The 16,401-nt window shown below is 40.9% G+C and overlaps 1 protein-coding gene across 4 annotated transcripts in view; it reads right to left on the bottom strand.

Annotated features, from left to right (window-relative positions):
* The window catches only part of AREL1 (apoptosis resistant E3 ubiquitin protein ligase 1), a 41,604-nt gene that overhangs the window by 24,914 nt on the left and 289 nt on the right, over positions 1-16,401 (bottom strand). The gene's annotated exons all lie outside the window — the stretch shown is intronic.

Raw genomic sequence — 16,401 nt, 5'->3', positions numbered from 1 at the left:
GGGGCTACTCTTCGTTGCGGTGCACAGGCTTCTCATTAGGGTGGCTTCGCGGAGCACGAGCTCTAGGCGCGCAGCCTCAGTAGCTGTGGCGCATGGGTTTAGTTGCTCCACAGCACGTGGGATCTTCCTGGACCAGGGCTCGAACCTGTGTCTCCTGCATTGACAGGTGGATTCTTAACCACTGTGCCACCAGGAAAGCCCAAAGCACAGAGTCTTAACCACTGGACGGCCAGGGAAGTCCCCCAAATTCTTAATGATGCGGGAACACATAAAAAGTTTCTAAATACTCTTTTTTTTCTCCCTAAAAAGGCAAGTTACCCTTTTTTTCAAATAAGGAAACAATATTTTTGTTTGTTTGTTTATTTACTTAGGCTCCGCTGGGTCTTTGTTGCTGCGCGCGGGCTTTCTTTAGTTGAGGCGAGCGGGGGCTACTCTTCGTTGCGGTGCACAGGCTTCTCATTGCGGTGGCTTCTCTTGCTGCGGAGCACAGGCCCAGGCGCGAGGGCTTCAGTAGTTGTGTCACATGGGTTCAGTAGTTGTGGCTCTCGGTTCTAGAGTGCAGGCTCAGTAGTTGTGGCGCACGGGCTTAGTTGCTCTGTGGCATGTGGGATCTTCCAGACCAGGGATTGAACCCGTGTCCCTGCACTGGCAGGCGGATTCTTAACCACTGCGCCACCAGGGAAGTCCTCAGAGTCCATACTTTTACAAGCTACCCAGGTGATTCCTATGCATGTTAAAGTTCAGGAAACATGGTCTAGACTCTAGAGCAGTCAGCTGAGAAGGGACCCAATATTCTGCATCTCCAACAGGTTCATAGGTAATGTTGATGCTGCTGGTCTGCAGACCATGCTTTCAGGAGCAAGGGTCTATTGCAGGAGGAGTTGGCAAACTACAGCCATCAGGCCAAATCCAGACAGCTACTGGTTTTTGTTTAAAAAAAAAAAAGTTTTGTAAAAGAAGAATAAACACAGCCAAGTTTATTCGTTTACATTTTGCCTTTGACTGCCTTTGAACTACAACACAGAGTTGAGTAGTTGCAGCAGAGATGTATGGCCTACAAAGCTTTCCTATCTGACCGTCTACAAAAAGCGTTTACCAATCTCTGGTATAGGTGACTTAGTCTTAAAAGTACATAAATGTGTTGTATAAATGAACTCATTTTTATATATCAAAAAAGCATAAAAATCACTTTCTTCCAGTTCTACTACCCCTTCTTAGGAAAAGGGCTATAAAACTGGCAACATTATGCCAATGTTTCTCCTGGCTAATTTCAACTGTTATTTAAAAGTTTTATGCCTTCCACACTCCAAATAGGAATTTCATACAATCATTTCCCAAGTACGTGTTTCATATAATCATGCTTGGATTTCATCAAGGCTATAATTTCCTGAAACCAACCAGTACCGCAGGGACCAAATACTGTATCTGGGTTTCTAAAATTACTACAATACATACTGAGTTTCTACTTTTACAGTGCTATTCTAAAAAGCTGTGACCCACTATACAGCACAGGGAACTCTACTCAGTACTCTGTAATGACCTATATGGGAAAAGAATCTAAAAAAGAGTGGATAGGGCTTCCCTGGTGGCGCAGTGGTTGAGAGTCCGCCTGCCGATGCAAGGGACACGGGTTCACGCCCCGGTCTGGGCCACGGAGCAGCTAGGCCCGTGAGCTATGGCCACTGAACCTGCGCATCCCGGAGCCTGTGCTCCGCAACGGGAGAGGCCACAACAGTGAGAGGCCCGCGTACCGCAAAAAAAAAAAAAGAGTGGATATATGTATATGTATAACTGAGTCACTTTGCTGTACAGTAGAAACTAACACAACATTGTAAATCACCTATACTCCAGTAAAAAATTAATTAAAAAAAGAAAACTATGTGAAAGTCCACTTCAGACTTCTGGTGCATAAAGAGATAGTGGCAGCACATAGGAGCTCCAAATATCAACCACTGAGTCCCACAAAACAAGACAGGACAAAAGAAAGACATTCGCTTTGTTAAGAAGTAGTCTCCAGCGTTCTCTACACAGAGAAGCAGCAGCCGCAAGTCCACGGAAGTCAAACTAAAAAAAACAAATCATTCAATTAGCAAAAGGCCCACAAGGTAGAGTGGTCCAACTAAGGAGGTTCCAAGAAACAAAGTGTACCAACAGACACTTTAGATTATTAGTTTACATTTTCCTTTGCTTAATTTCACCCTTGGTTTATTCTCCCCACCCCGAAATCCCACCATAAAAGATTGCCTTCCCCCATCAAGTTAATACTCTTGAGATATTTATACAGTTGTATATTCCTGCTACCTTGGTTCAGCCAAGTTATGCAATTTTCATTTCTATCCGTTCCTCATCCGTCAGCCCCTCCAGTCTCTTAATCATTCCTGTGGGTCTTCTGTGAACTCTCTCCAGCTGGTCCCCAGCGATCTGATAATGAGGTGCCTCCAACTGACTGCAGCCTTCCAGGAACAGCCTCGTTAGTCAGAACAAGATGAGCTCACCCTCCTCGGTTCTGTGACATAATACTCCTGACTAGACTATCCCCCAAAACAGAAAGCTAGAATGCTGCTGTACTAGACTATAACCCCATTCCATGCTCCCCAGATGTGGGCATTGGGGCATGCCAGAATGTGCTAGAAGACAGAGGATAAATAGACACATTCCCACTGCATCTAGTTATTAGAGGATGAGGTAATGGGGAGAAAAAATATTCTCATGTTAAAACAAACTCATAGATAATAAAATAGAATGCAAAATATGCAAGAATTCCTAAAGATAAAACATGGGTAGGTTCAAAACGTTCATATATATTTTGTAGTTGAGGCAGAAAGGCTCCTTGGGGCTCTGTTCCCAGCCCCCAAAGGGTGACATGCCCCCTATCCTCTACCATTAGAGGTACCTGAGCCGAAAATTTGGAAAAGCACTGCAGCCTCCCCTCAACTGCTGATACACTACCCCGTTACCACCCATTTCACATACTCACATTTTATTTTTTCTGCTATGTTCCTCCATCCCTAGATATCTGTATTTTCTCTTAGCTTAAAATTATTTGCTGGGCTTCCCTGGTGGCGCAGTGGTTGAGAGTCTGCCTGCCGGTGCAGGGGGCATGGGTTCGAGCCCTGGTCTGGGAAGATCCCACATGCCGTGGAGCAACCAGGCCCGTGAGCCACAACTACTGAGCCTGCGCGTCTGGAGCCTGCGCTCCGCAACAAGAGAGGCCGCGATAGTGAGAGGCCCGCACACCGCGATGAAGAGTGGCCCCCACTTGCCGCAACTGGAGAAAGCCCTCGCACAGAAACGAAGACCCAACACAGCCAATCAATCAGTCAATAGAAATGCTGTAGAATTATATAAAAAAAAAAAAACCCTCGGGGGTTAGTTCTGTGAAACACTGCATACAATTATAAAAAAAAATTATTTGCTAAAACTTTGTAAGTAAAAGTACTGAGTCGAGAGAGAGCGATAAAAAGTTAAGCATTACAAAAGCAAAGTGTTTAGAAAACCACCTGGGCCATACAGGGTGACTGATTCTAAGTACAGTACAGTGCAGTGGTCAAGAGCATGAATCTCACAACGAAGCAATCCTGGACAAGCTACTTAGCTCATCTTCAGCTGCCTCAGATATAAAATGGAGATGCACTGAGAAAAGAAAGGAATTCAGCTGCGCTTGGGAAGCAAGACTTGGAATATAAGGGAAGGGAGGACCAGCTGAGACTGGCAACTAGACCCAGGTGACTTGGGACCACACGAGAGCCCTGGGGGATACGGCTTTATGTGCAAACCAAGCTGTGGGGTTGCCAGGTTATGATGGTGATTTATGCCCAAGCAGCCCAACCCAAATAAATGAGGAAGATGGCACAGAGTGTACCTGAGGGAACTTGGTTCAGCCAAGTTATACAGTTTTCATTTATATTCATTCCTCATCAGGAAAGATGAGAGATCCAGAGAAATCTCATTTGGAAACAACCACAGCAACAATCCAAAATAATAAGCTTTCTGGATTTCTTTAAGTATAATGATAAAAAGAAGAATCCATCTGCATTGAGAACTTACTATATGCCAGCACTGTTTGAAGTGTTTCATATATTATCTCATTTAACTCTCACAGCAACCATATAAGGTAACCATATTATTATGCATATTTTAGAGATTAGGAAACAGAGGTACAGAGAGCTCAAATAACTTGTCTGTAGTCACTAAGCTGACAACTGAAGGAACCAGGCAGTGTGATTCCAGAGCCTACCCTCTTACCCAGGAATACTGATCCATCAAGAAGAACCTCCAAAAAGGGGCAGGAGGGAAAGACATTCTTGGGATAGGAAGAATGAGAGCTCAGAAATATTTAATTTGTAATTTTAAAGGAATATGACTTCATTTTATTAGACTCTAAGCAACAATGACAACAAAACCACAAGAGATTTTTTTTTGTTTTTTTTGTTTTTGCGGTACGCGGGCCTCTCACTGTTGTGGCCTCTCCCCTTGTGGGGCACAGGCTCCGGACGCGCAGGCTCAGCGGCCATGGCTCACAGGCCCAGCCTCTCCGCAGCATGTGGGATCTTCCCGGACCGGGGCATGAACCCGTGTCCCCTGCATCGGCAGGCAGACTCTCAACCACTGCGGCACCAGGGAAGCCCCAAGAGATGTTTTTTAACTAAGGGAGTAAGAGGATCACACATTTAAAAAGAAGTAACTCTGGGGGCAATGTGAAAGAGGCTCTGAAGAGAAAGACAGATCAATGGCTGAGAGACAAGAGGATACTGGTCCAAGGGAGCTACTAGGCACTGGCTGTGATGTAGAGAGGGAGAGACTAGCATACGCTTTATTTCTGTTAGAAGCAACAGACTGGTGATCTGCAAGGCTGAAAAGATCAAGGAGAGCAAGAAGCCAAGGACAAATCAGGATTTTCTATGCTTGGGAGCCTGGATGAATAATGGTAGAGAATTAAGGAGGCAGAGCAAATATGTAAGGAAAGTAATGAGTGCAGAACTGAACATGTTAAGTTTAAAGTGTCTATAGGATATCCAGTCGAGTATATCCACAAGATGAGTGGAAATCAGCATCTGAAGCTACAGATACCAGGATCCTGAGGGCAGTTAAAAGACATGGAGAATGGGAAAAGACTGCCAGAGAAAGCAGGCAGACCAAGAAAAAGACTAATCATAGAAGCCTGAGGGGATCAACTTTAAATATACCCTGCCCTCGCCCCACAAAAAGAGCTAGCAAATCAAAATGAGAAGAAACTCAGAGGAGAAAAATTGTATTGGGTTGTCCAAAAGGTTCATTTTGTTTTTTCCGTAAGATGGCTCTAGTAGCACTTAGCTGTCTTTAACTTCATTTGAAACAATTTTGTTAGATTGTATGTGACAGCTGTCATATCAGTGTGCATTTAAAAAAAGACTTATCAAAATTGGTGATTTTTTGTGTAGCCATTTTAACATTGAAGACAGAAGAAAAAAAGCAACATTTTCGGCATATTACGCTTTATTATTTCAAGAAAGATAAAAATGCAACTGAAAAGCACAAAAAGATTTGTGCAGTGTATGGAGAAGGTGCTGTGACTGATCAAATGTGTCAAAAGTGGTTTGCAAAGTTTCGTGCTGGAGATTTATTGCTGGACAATGCTCCACTGTTGGGTAGACCAATTGAAGTTGATAGCAATCAAATTGAAACAATAACTGAGAACAATCAACGTTATATCACGCGGGAGATAACCGACATACTCAAAATATCCAAATCAAGAACTGAAAATCATTTGCACCAGTTTGGTTATGTGAATCACTTTGATGTTTGGGTTCCACGTAAGTTAAGAGAAAAAAGCTTCTTGATCATATTTCTGCATGCAATTCTCTACTGAAACGTAATGAAAACGTTCCATTTTTAAAACAAATTGTGATAGGTGATGAAAAGTGGATACTGTACAACAAAGTGGAATGGAAGAGATGGTGGGGCAAGCGAAATGAACCACCACCAACCATACAAAGGGCCAGTTCATCCAAAGAAAGTGATGTTGTGTACATAGTGGAACTAGAAGGGAGTCCTCTATTATAAGCTCCTTCTGGAAAACCAAATGATTAATTCCAACAAGTACTGCTCACAACTAGACCAACTGAAAGTAGTACTCGACAAAAAGCATACAGAATTAGTCAACAGAAAATACATAATCTTCCATCAGGATAACGCAAGACCGCATGTCTCTGATGACCAGGCAAAAGCTGTTAGAGCTTGGCTGGGAAGTTCTGATTCATCCGCTGTATTCACCAGACATTGCACCTTCCGATTTCCATTTATTTTGGTCTTTACAAAATTCTCTTAATGGAAAAAATTTCAATTCCCTGAAACACTGTAAAAGGCACCTGGAACAGTTCTTTGCTCAAAAAAGATAAAAAGTTTTGGGAAGATGGAATTATGAAATGGCCTGAAAAATGGCAGAAGGTAGTGGAACAAAAGGGTGAAAATGTTGTTCAATAAAGTTCGTGGTGAAAATGAAAACTGTGTCTTTTATTTTTACTTAAAAAACTGAAGGTACTTTTTGGTCCACCCAATAAAAGTAATTTATTGGAGGCAAAAGGAAGTGACTATTTCTAGAAATTGATGGTCAACCGTATTAGACCGAGTAAAGATTTAGGCCAGAGGGGGAATTCAAAATCAGCTCTCAAGTTTTTTTTCCTTAGTTCTTTAGAACTCTCATTCTCTGATCTAGCAACTTCTTCAAATAAAATTTGTATTTATTTCCATCTATTTTCATTAATAATATTAATCTCAACTTGACCCAACACTGATAACTAGTAAGCTCTTTGTAACTCAGTTCAGTGATATTATTATTTCAAAATTATTTTAATGCCTATAACAAATTCAGGTCCAAACTAATTTAAATCCATTCTCTAATCCTATATAAATCACAAAATCTCTTGTCAAATCTCCTGTCAAAATCAGTTTCACTGAAGTATAATTTATATCTAGTAAGTCACCAATTTAGAGCATACAATTAAGAGTTTTGACAACTGTATAAGGTTATGATATAAAATACAATCATGATACAGAACATTTCATCATCCCCAAAAGTTCCCTCATGATCCTTTGCAGTCAGCCCCCTCCTCCACCCTCCTGCACAACCACTGATATACTTTCTTTTGCTATAATTTTGTCTTTTACAGAATGCCATAGAAATGACATCACATAGAAAATGTAGTCTTTTGTGTGTGACATAACACTTTTGAGCTCCATACATACCATTACTTGTATCAGTTGTTCATTCCCCTTTACTGCTGGTAGTAGTCGTCCGTTACGTGGACGTACAACAATTTGTTTATCCATTCACCAGTACAGGACATTCTATCCAGGCTGGGGCTATTATGGGTATACATTCAAGTACAAGTGTAATGTGGATGCACGTTTTCATTTCTCTTGAGTAAACAGCTAAGAGTGGGATTGCCAGGTCGTGTGGTTGGTATATATTTAATCTACAAGAAACTGCCAAACTGTTTTCCAAAGCGGCTGTACCACCTTGCAATTCCACCAGCAATGTATGGGAGGTCCCGTTACTATACCCACTTATGCTTGGTATTATCAATCTTTTAAATTTTACCCATTCTAACAGGTGTGAAGTGGTATCTCACTGTGGTTTTAATTTTCCTAAGGACTAACAATATTGAATATCTTTTCATGGGCCTGTTGGCTATTTATAAAGCTTCTTTGGTATCCAAATCTTCTGCCATTTTAAAAAACTGAGCTGTCTTCTTACTACTGAGTTGTAAGAGTTCTTTATAAATTCTGAATACAAGTCCTTTATTAGATATACATTCGGCAAATATTTTCTTGGCTTGCTTTTTCATTTTCTTAACTGTTGTTTAAAGAGTAAAAGTTTCTAATTTTCCTAACTTGATGAAATCCAACTTATTAATCTTTTTCTTCCTTTTATAGTTTGTGCTTTTTCGTGTCTTATTTCTTTAAAAAAATCTTTGCCTAACTCAACGTCACAAAGATTTTCTTCTGTAAGTTTTACCCAAAAGTTTTGCATAAGAAAATCTCTTGTCAAAGTTTTCTTTAAAATTTTCTTTCTTTCTTTATTTGTTTGTTTGTTTGTTTATTTATGGCTGCATTGGGTCTTTGTTGCTGCACACAGGTTTTCTCTAACTGGGGCAAGCGGGGGCTACTCTTTGTTGCGGAGCATAGGCTCTAGGCGCACGGGCTTCAGTAGTTGTGGCTCGCGGGCTCTAGAGCGCAGGCTCAGTAGTTGTGGCACACGGGCTTAGCTGCTCTGCGACATGTGGGATCTTCCCAGACCAGGGCTCGAGCCCGTGTCCCCTGGATTGGCAGGCAGATTCTTAACCACTGTGCCACCAGGGAAATCCACTGTCAAAGTTTTTAGCAAGACTTTTTAAGAAACACCTGCATTCCACTTATCTCATAATTAGTCACACAGTTTTATTATCCCTTTGTTTCTTTCAAAATCAGCTTCCCACATTAAGAACCACTATTTAAGTTATAGTCTATTTCAGAATTGGAAAGATTTTTATCTTTTAACAGATGTTCCACTTCTTCAATCTAATAAATGGCATTTCTAAATGTAGGCAAGATCTTAGTCCCTCAGTTCTCCTCAAGTGACATAAAATTTCTGGACCCCTGATGCTTGTTTTTAAAAGTAATTCTACATTTCTTAATTCAATGTGGATTCCATTACATCAGTCTCTTTCAAATAATCCAGAGTTCTTCAGACTCAAAATTAAATGAACAGTATATATAAAACTATTCTATGCCCCCTGGAATAGAGAATAGTTCAAAGAAAGTAGGAGAAAGGTATATAAAGCTAATGTTAGTAAAACAGGGAGAAATGAAACAAGAAATTATCATTGCTCATTTTGTAACTTCATGGGATGCCTGGAGAAAAACAAAATAGAAGACTGGCTCATCTCTGTCCCTGTCACAGTCTTTACTCTAAATCAAGAAAACAGCAGCTTTATTTACAACTCCCTCCTACCCTGATGTTTTTTCTATTTACCAAACTGACTCTACTGTGCCCAATCCACAGATGTAGAACAGGCCCCTGTGTTCCCATACCATGGCAGCTTTTATGCTTAGGTGACCCTGGGCCACCGAATCTTGGCTGTAATGGGAAAAATTTTAAACTAATTCTCTGAATCTGACAAGCCGTCTCCCTCAATAAGTCTAGGAAGTTTTTATTTCATTAACTGTGCATGAAGTGGCAGGCAAACAGCCAGATCTACAGCCCAGTGGGGTGAAACTGGAATTGTCACACATATACTCAAAAGCTAACACAATTTCTAACTCTACTACCATCTATAACTTTCAGTTCTACTCTTATTTTTTAAGGAAAATAAATTATTTATATAATCAGAAGAAAGAGGAACCTTAAATGAATGCTTCATAGTTCCTTGTTTAAGATTCTGGGAAGAAAAACTCAACTTAAGATGGCTCAAATTGAAGGAGAAACTCAACACTTATGGTATTCAAAACAAAACTTCTGTTGACCTAATAATCAATGTTACCAAACAAGGGTTTATTAATTTCTTCAAATGTGTATTAAGAACCTATTACATGGGGCCTCCCTGGTGGCACAGTGGTTAAGAATCCCCCTGCCAATGCAGAGGATACGGGTTTGAGCCCTGGTACAGGAAGATCCCACATGCCACGGAGCAACTAAGCCCATGCGTTACAACTACTGACTGAGCCTGCACTCTAGAGCCCGTGAGCCACAACCACTGAAGCCCATGAACCTAGAGCCCATGCTCTGCAACAAGAGAAACCACAGCAATGAGAAGCCCATGCACCGCAACGAAGAGGAGCCCCCGCTCACAGCGACTAGAGAAAGCCCGCACACGGCAACGAAGACCCAACACAGCCAAAAATAAATAAATTTTTTAAAAAAAGAACCTATTACATGCCAAGCAATATGTTGGATGCTTAGGATTCCAAAATAAGATAGTCCCTGACCCCTTAGAAACAAACTAGTAAAGAAGACAGACAAGTAAATAATTGGTGATAGTTCCATATAGTAAAATCTATGAGGTGGGGCTTCCCTGGTGGCACAGTGGTTGAGAGTCTGCCTGCCAATGCAAGGGACACGCGTTCGAGCCCTGGTCTGGGAGGATCCCACATGCTGCGGAGCAACTGGGCCCGTGAGCCACAATTACTGAGCCTGTGCGTCTGGAGCCTGTGCTCCGCAACAAGAGAGGCCGCGATAGTGAGAGGTCCGCGCACCGCGATGAAGAGTGGCCCCCTCTTGCCACAACTAGAGAAAGCTCTTGCACAGAAACGAAGACCCAACACAGCCATAAATAAATAAATAAAGCAAACTGTCAACAAGTAAAAATAAATAAACACTATTAAAAAAAATCTATGAGGTGAACACACAGTGTTAGTGGAGGCTGGGAAGGGACCCTCAATCAGGATCAGCTCTTAAGCTTCTCAGGAAACTTCACACCACTCTCCTGGGAGCAAAGCCAACTCTCCCACTGAATTAACAGTGCTCTGGGAATCAAAGCTACAAAACACTACCTATGTGGTATTGTTTATTCTCATGGTCAATGACTTTCTCTCCTCAGCACTGGTCAGAGGGGATTATTGGACCACATACATGGCACAGAAAAAGCTCACTGGAAACCCTAATTTATCAAAATTACACATGATCTAAAAGCAGTGTGGTATCCTGGAACAGAAAAAGGATATTAGTGGAAAATTTTATGAAATCTAAATAAAGTCTGTAGTCCAATGTCATACCAATGTTAATTTCTTAGATGTGACAAAATGTACCGTGATTATGTAAGACGTTAACATCAGGGAGAGATCTGAGTGAAAGGTATACAGGAACTTGCTGTACTATTTTGCATCTTTTCTATGAACTTAAATTTTTTCCAACGTAAAATCTGGTTTTAAAAAAAGTACATATGGTTCCCCACTTTACATTCTCACTCCCCCTTAGGATCCTGATCATGCCTCCCAAGTCACTGCCCCAGTTTAGGTAATGCTTGGTTAAAACGTTTTTTCAAAACCTTTTCGATCCTTTTCTATGGATATAAACCATTTATGCAGCCCAGTTGGGTTTCCGTCTTCACCAAGATATGAAAAACTAGATCACACTTGGGAGGTTTTAACTGTTTTCCTAATAGTTTCACCACATACACCAAGGGGTATCCTTGGAGTTAAACTTCCCTAAGTGGACAAGACAGGGGTTTAAAATAACCTGGGCTGGATCTATGGATAAAAACAAAGGGACACAACAGAAAATGTATCTTGTATATTCTTAGAATATCTTTACCTGATCTCTGATCAAAAAGAATAATGAATAGAAAATACAATGAAAGCATAGGAAGGACTTTTCCAGAAGCCTACAGCAAACTTAATCCCTCACGTCATTGACCAAGATTGAATTACATTTTCTTTCCTAAATTAGAGACTGGTAAAGACAGATAGAATTATTCTTAGCCAACCAGCCCCATCCTTTGGCGTGAAGAGGTGGTTGGCTTTCCCTGAAGCACGTGGCTGCAAGGGAGGAAAGTGAACACATGGAGAAAAGTCTGTTAGGAGGAAGGAGGAAATGGATGCTAGGGGTCGGGAGCGGGGGAGATCAACCAAAAGAATCCTCTGCACTTTTATATCCACAGTATGCCAGCATTTAAGGAACTTGAAAATGTAAAAGCAACTTTTACTATGTAATTACTTTTACTAGCACTTGTATTTTCTCTTGCTTTGTCAAAGTTCTTGGGGTGGACATGGGAGCTTATACAAGTGCCAAAAAAAGACAGAGAATTAAGTATGGCTAGTAGGTTTCTAGGAGTAGTGGGCTTAGTGTCTGTTGGGTGGGTTATGTGGGGTACCAAATTCATGTTCCTTGTATGGTTCTAGTGGAATCAGATGGCCTTGCAGACATACAGAAGCATAAAGACAGGTCATCTACTTAAGCCAATCCCAATTTTTCAAAACAGAAATGTATTTTAAATGCTTTTTAAAGTGTTTTATTTCACTTTGTCTTTAAGGCTAGTCCAAAAGGAACTAGCATTTGTTAAAGGATAAAAATAGATTGATATGGGCTTCCCTGGTGGTGCAGTGGTTGAGAGTCTGCCTGCCAATGCAGGGGACACGGGTTCGTGCCCTGATCCGGGAAGATCCCACATGCCGTGGCGCACCTGGGCCTGTGAGCCATGGCCGCTGAGCCTGCGTGTCTGGAGCCTGTGCTCCGCAACAGGAGAGGCCACAACACTGAGAGGCCCGCGTACCGCAAAAAGATGGATATGCCTTGGGAAGAGAAAGTAGAAACTACACAGGGATATTGTATAAGATCTTAGAGTGCCTAAGCAGGAAGGGATCTCAAAATCATTACTAAACCATTCAATCTTTTAATAAAATTTATTGTGGGACTCCCCTGGTGGTCCAGTGGCTAAGACTCCATGCTCCCAATGTGGGGACCCGGGTTAGATCCCTGGTCAGGGAACTAGATCCCACATGCCGCAACTGAGTTCGCATTACACAATCAAAAGATCCTGTGTGCCGCAACTAAAGACCCAGCAAGCCAAATAAATAAACAAACAAATAAATAATTTAAAAAATTTTATTGTGTTAGTGTTTTTAAAAATACAATGAACAGGACTTCCCTGGTGGCACAGTGGTTAAGAATTCGCCTGGCAATGCAGAGGACACAGGTTCAAGCCCTGGTGCGGGAAGATCCCACATGCCACGGAGCAACTAAGCCCATGTGCCACAACTACTGAGCCTGTGCTTTAGAGCCTGTGAGCCACAACTACTGAGTCCACATGCCACAACTACTGAAGCCCGCGTGCCTACAGCCCGTGCTCCACAACAAGAGAAGCCACCGCAATGAGAAGCCCGCGCACCACAACGAAGAGCAGCCCCCGCTTGCGGCAACTAGAGAAAGTCCACGCGCAGCAACGAAGACCCAACGCAGCCAAAAATTAATTAATTAATTAATTAATTTTTAAAAATACAATGAACAGATGTTGATAATTAGCATCTCAACACCAACAGGCAAACTGCACTGAAATGAATGCTTCAGGTAAAAGCTCTGAGAAACATGATAACCAATTCCTCAACTATTGAAGGTAACAAAAATTCATATTAAAATCATATGGTGCTGTTTCCAATTCAGGCTAAATGACAAGACATATAGCTACCATAACTGTTTGGTTTCTAATATCTAAACAATATCACCTCTTTCTATTAAACCATAATTTGTAATACAGGCTTCAAGAGTCCCTTCAGGAAAATGTCATGGTGACATAACACCATATCAAGTCTCAGGCATGCTCACACATACCCACACACTGCAATAAGGTTAAACAACCTCAAAACTTTGGAAACTGCTATACAAAAGAATATTAGTGAAGGCTAACTATTCACAAATCCTTCAAAAGGCAAAGAAACCAAAGAAAGATAACTAAAATCTACACTTAAGCTATTTAATGACTAAAGTCATTTAAAAGGTAAACTGATTTAAAAGGTAAACTGATCCATTAAGGTCATAAAATTTGATCTGTTATATGGTATGTTACAGTGTTAAATAAATATTACACAACACTACTCTGACCTGAACCACTACCAGAAAGATGAACAAGTAGAATAATTCCTCTAAAATATTTCAATTTGCATATCTGTTCAACCACCTACCATAATTTATCTGTACACAAGTCTTTCTCCAATACAGGCCTGAACTTTTTAAGAGTAACCAGCACATTGCCTGGAGCAGAATGGGCCCCCAATAAATGCCTTCTGAATGAATGAACATGCAGCGGTAATGTACTTCTGAGGTATCCTTACGAACCAATTCAATATCGATACCTTAGGAGTAGGGAATGCTATACACATATGCTACCATATTTAGAGGCAGTCAAGCTAACTGAAAAATAACTAACAGCAACTAACGTTTGTTGGGAGAAAAACTCGTATCACATGAGACATAAAAATAAGTGTAAAAACTGTAACTTGAAAAGGAAGAAAATATCTGTGAATTTTTTTTTCTCTTAATGGCCACAAAAGTGAATCTACCTCTAACTTTCTAATATTGAAATACAAGATGTTGGAATCTTTCATCATCCAAAATTTTATATAGAAATTTGTTAACAACTTAACATTAGTAAATTAGACCAATTAGTGAATGGAATGAAGTCCAAGCCCATTTATGTGTTCAAACTGTGGGTCGACTGCCTTGAACAATTCTTTCTCTTCAAGACTGCAGAAAAGTACAAAACAACCTCTTGACTGCTGAGAAGGACTAAAATTATTTCTTTTTCTCTCAAGTATGTAATCAAAAGCAATTACTTTCTGCCCCCACCCAACACAAAACACCATCTCCCCCTCCCATCACCATCAAAATATGCTATAGAATATCCGAGTACTTTAATCTTAGACCATAAGAATCTCAGATTGCAACAAAATTACAATGCAACAAAACATATTTTTCTAAGTATGGTCTCATCCCCCATGGTGTTCCTACATTAATTTAGCTCCCTATCAAGTTTTAACAATCAAGGAAATCAGAAAAGTCTCAGAATAGATATTACAAACTGCTTTTTTTTTTAATGTATTATTGTTCGCGGATTCCAAAATTCAGGGTACACATTACCAAGAGAGTGTTTTTCTGTCAATGCCTGAATTTAAATGCAAATGACTATTTAAGTATATGCAATTTTCCCTCTGAACCTATATATAACACTAATCAGTCTCCAAATGTTTAAAATAAACACACCAATCATGTTTACTTAAGAAGCTAATTGCGGGCTTCCCTGGTGGCGCAGTGGTTGGGAGTCCGCCTGCCGATGCAGGGTACACGGGTTCGTGCCCCGGTCTGGGAAGATCCCACATGCCGCGGAGCGGCTGGGTCCGTGAGCCATGGCCGCTGAGCCTGCGCGTCCGGAGCCTGCGCTCCGCAGCGGGAGAGGCCACAGCAGTGAGAGGCCCGCGTACCGGAAAAAAAAAAAAAAAAAAAAAAAGAAGCTAATTGTCTAATCACCAAGAGGTTCTAATGCATCGAAAAAGTGGTGGCTATCATATCACCATGACAGCTTGGCAGAAAGGCTGTTCCCGAAAGATAAGGAACTTCTAGTAACCACAAATGGGGTAAAGCAAGAGGCACATACAGTATCTGTAGATGCTCCCATAATAAAATTATTTCCATATCAAAAATTCAGAGCCTACAAAGTCAGATATGTGCCCTACAAAGTTATCTAAATGCACGTGTGCCTAAAAGGGGAAGCAGAAGTAGGAAGAAAACTGTCTACTCAAATCAATACAAGAAATCACCCTGCAATTGAGCTTTTCAAGAACTGAAAACGTAATAAAGTTTTTGAGGTTATCAACACATTCAAGTTCCAAATTGAGCAACTATATTTAAATACACAATTGGCATACTCTGACAGAAGACACACAACAATAACAGAAAACACTTTAATAGGGTTTAGTCGTGCTAGGAACTTCATACTTCAACTAATTTAGTCTTGATTACATCCCTGTAAGACAGATACTATTCATTTTACAGGTAAAGAATCTGAAGCACAGATAAAATCACCCAATTACAAACAACTAGTAAGAGGCAGAACAGGGATTTTTAGTTCCATCAGTTAGCCTCCAAATTTCATGTTAATATACTATATTTCATAGTAAGGCTTATGCTGCAATGGTCAGCTTTTTTTTTTTTTTTTAACCTCATAACCTTTTTGGATTTCAAACACTAGGACAGCTTTGTGCAATAAGTTAAGTACAGACTTTGGAATCAAACAGACCCAAACAAACCCCTGAACAAAGTCTGAGCCTCAGCTTCCCCATATGTAAAAAGAGGATACTGAAGTTATTGTGAAGGTCAAAAAAGGTAATATAATTCAAGTGCCAAATACAGTATGTAAGATCGGGGTTCTTAACTTAAAGCGCAGACACCTAGAGGGTTCACAGATGGGCTTCAGAGTCCAAGAGTCTCATAATTGTATGACAAATGTTGTATGTGTACCCATTTGTTAAAGAATAGTCTGTGGATCTCCGAAAGGTTAAGAACCACCAGAGTACCTAGGAGGTACTCAAAGAATGGAAGCTATCTTTCCCTTTTTGTTCTCAAAAACTCTACCTTTTCCATTAGAGATGACACACCAAGCCTTCACAATACATGTTAATTATTTCCCAACATTTTCCTGGCTTGGTAACTAGTAACATATGCAAGCTTATGCCTCAATTTTCTAGAGACAATCTAAAGAAGGCCCTCAAACGCTGCTCCTCCCTCGCTTCACCGAGATGAATACACGGTAATCACTCGGGGGAGAATCATGAGGATCGTCCACTTGGCTACACCAGGCACAATGCCGGCTGGGAGAACCAAGTAGGAACCAGAGCCTCCGCGTAGCACGATAAAGACCTGATGTCCCAGCGCTGAAGGATGAGGAGAATGTGTTT

Source organism: Neophocaena asiaeorientalis, unplaced genomic scaffold (assembly GCF_003031525.2).
Source record: "Neophocaena asiaeorientalis asiaeorientalis breed wild unplaced genomic scaffold, Neophocaena_asiaeorientalis_V1.1 scaffold49, whole genome shotgun sequence".
NCBI lineage: Eukaryota > Metazoa > Chordata > Mammalia > Artiodactyla > Phocoenidae > Neophocaena > Neophocaena asiaeorientalis.
Note: the sequence above shows the minus strand (reverse complement) of the source record. Positions and strands in the feature narration are given on the sequence as shown.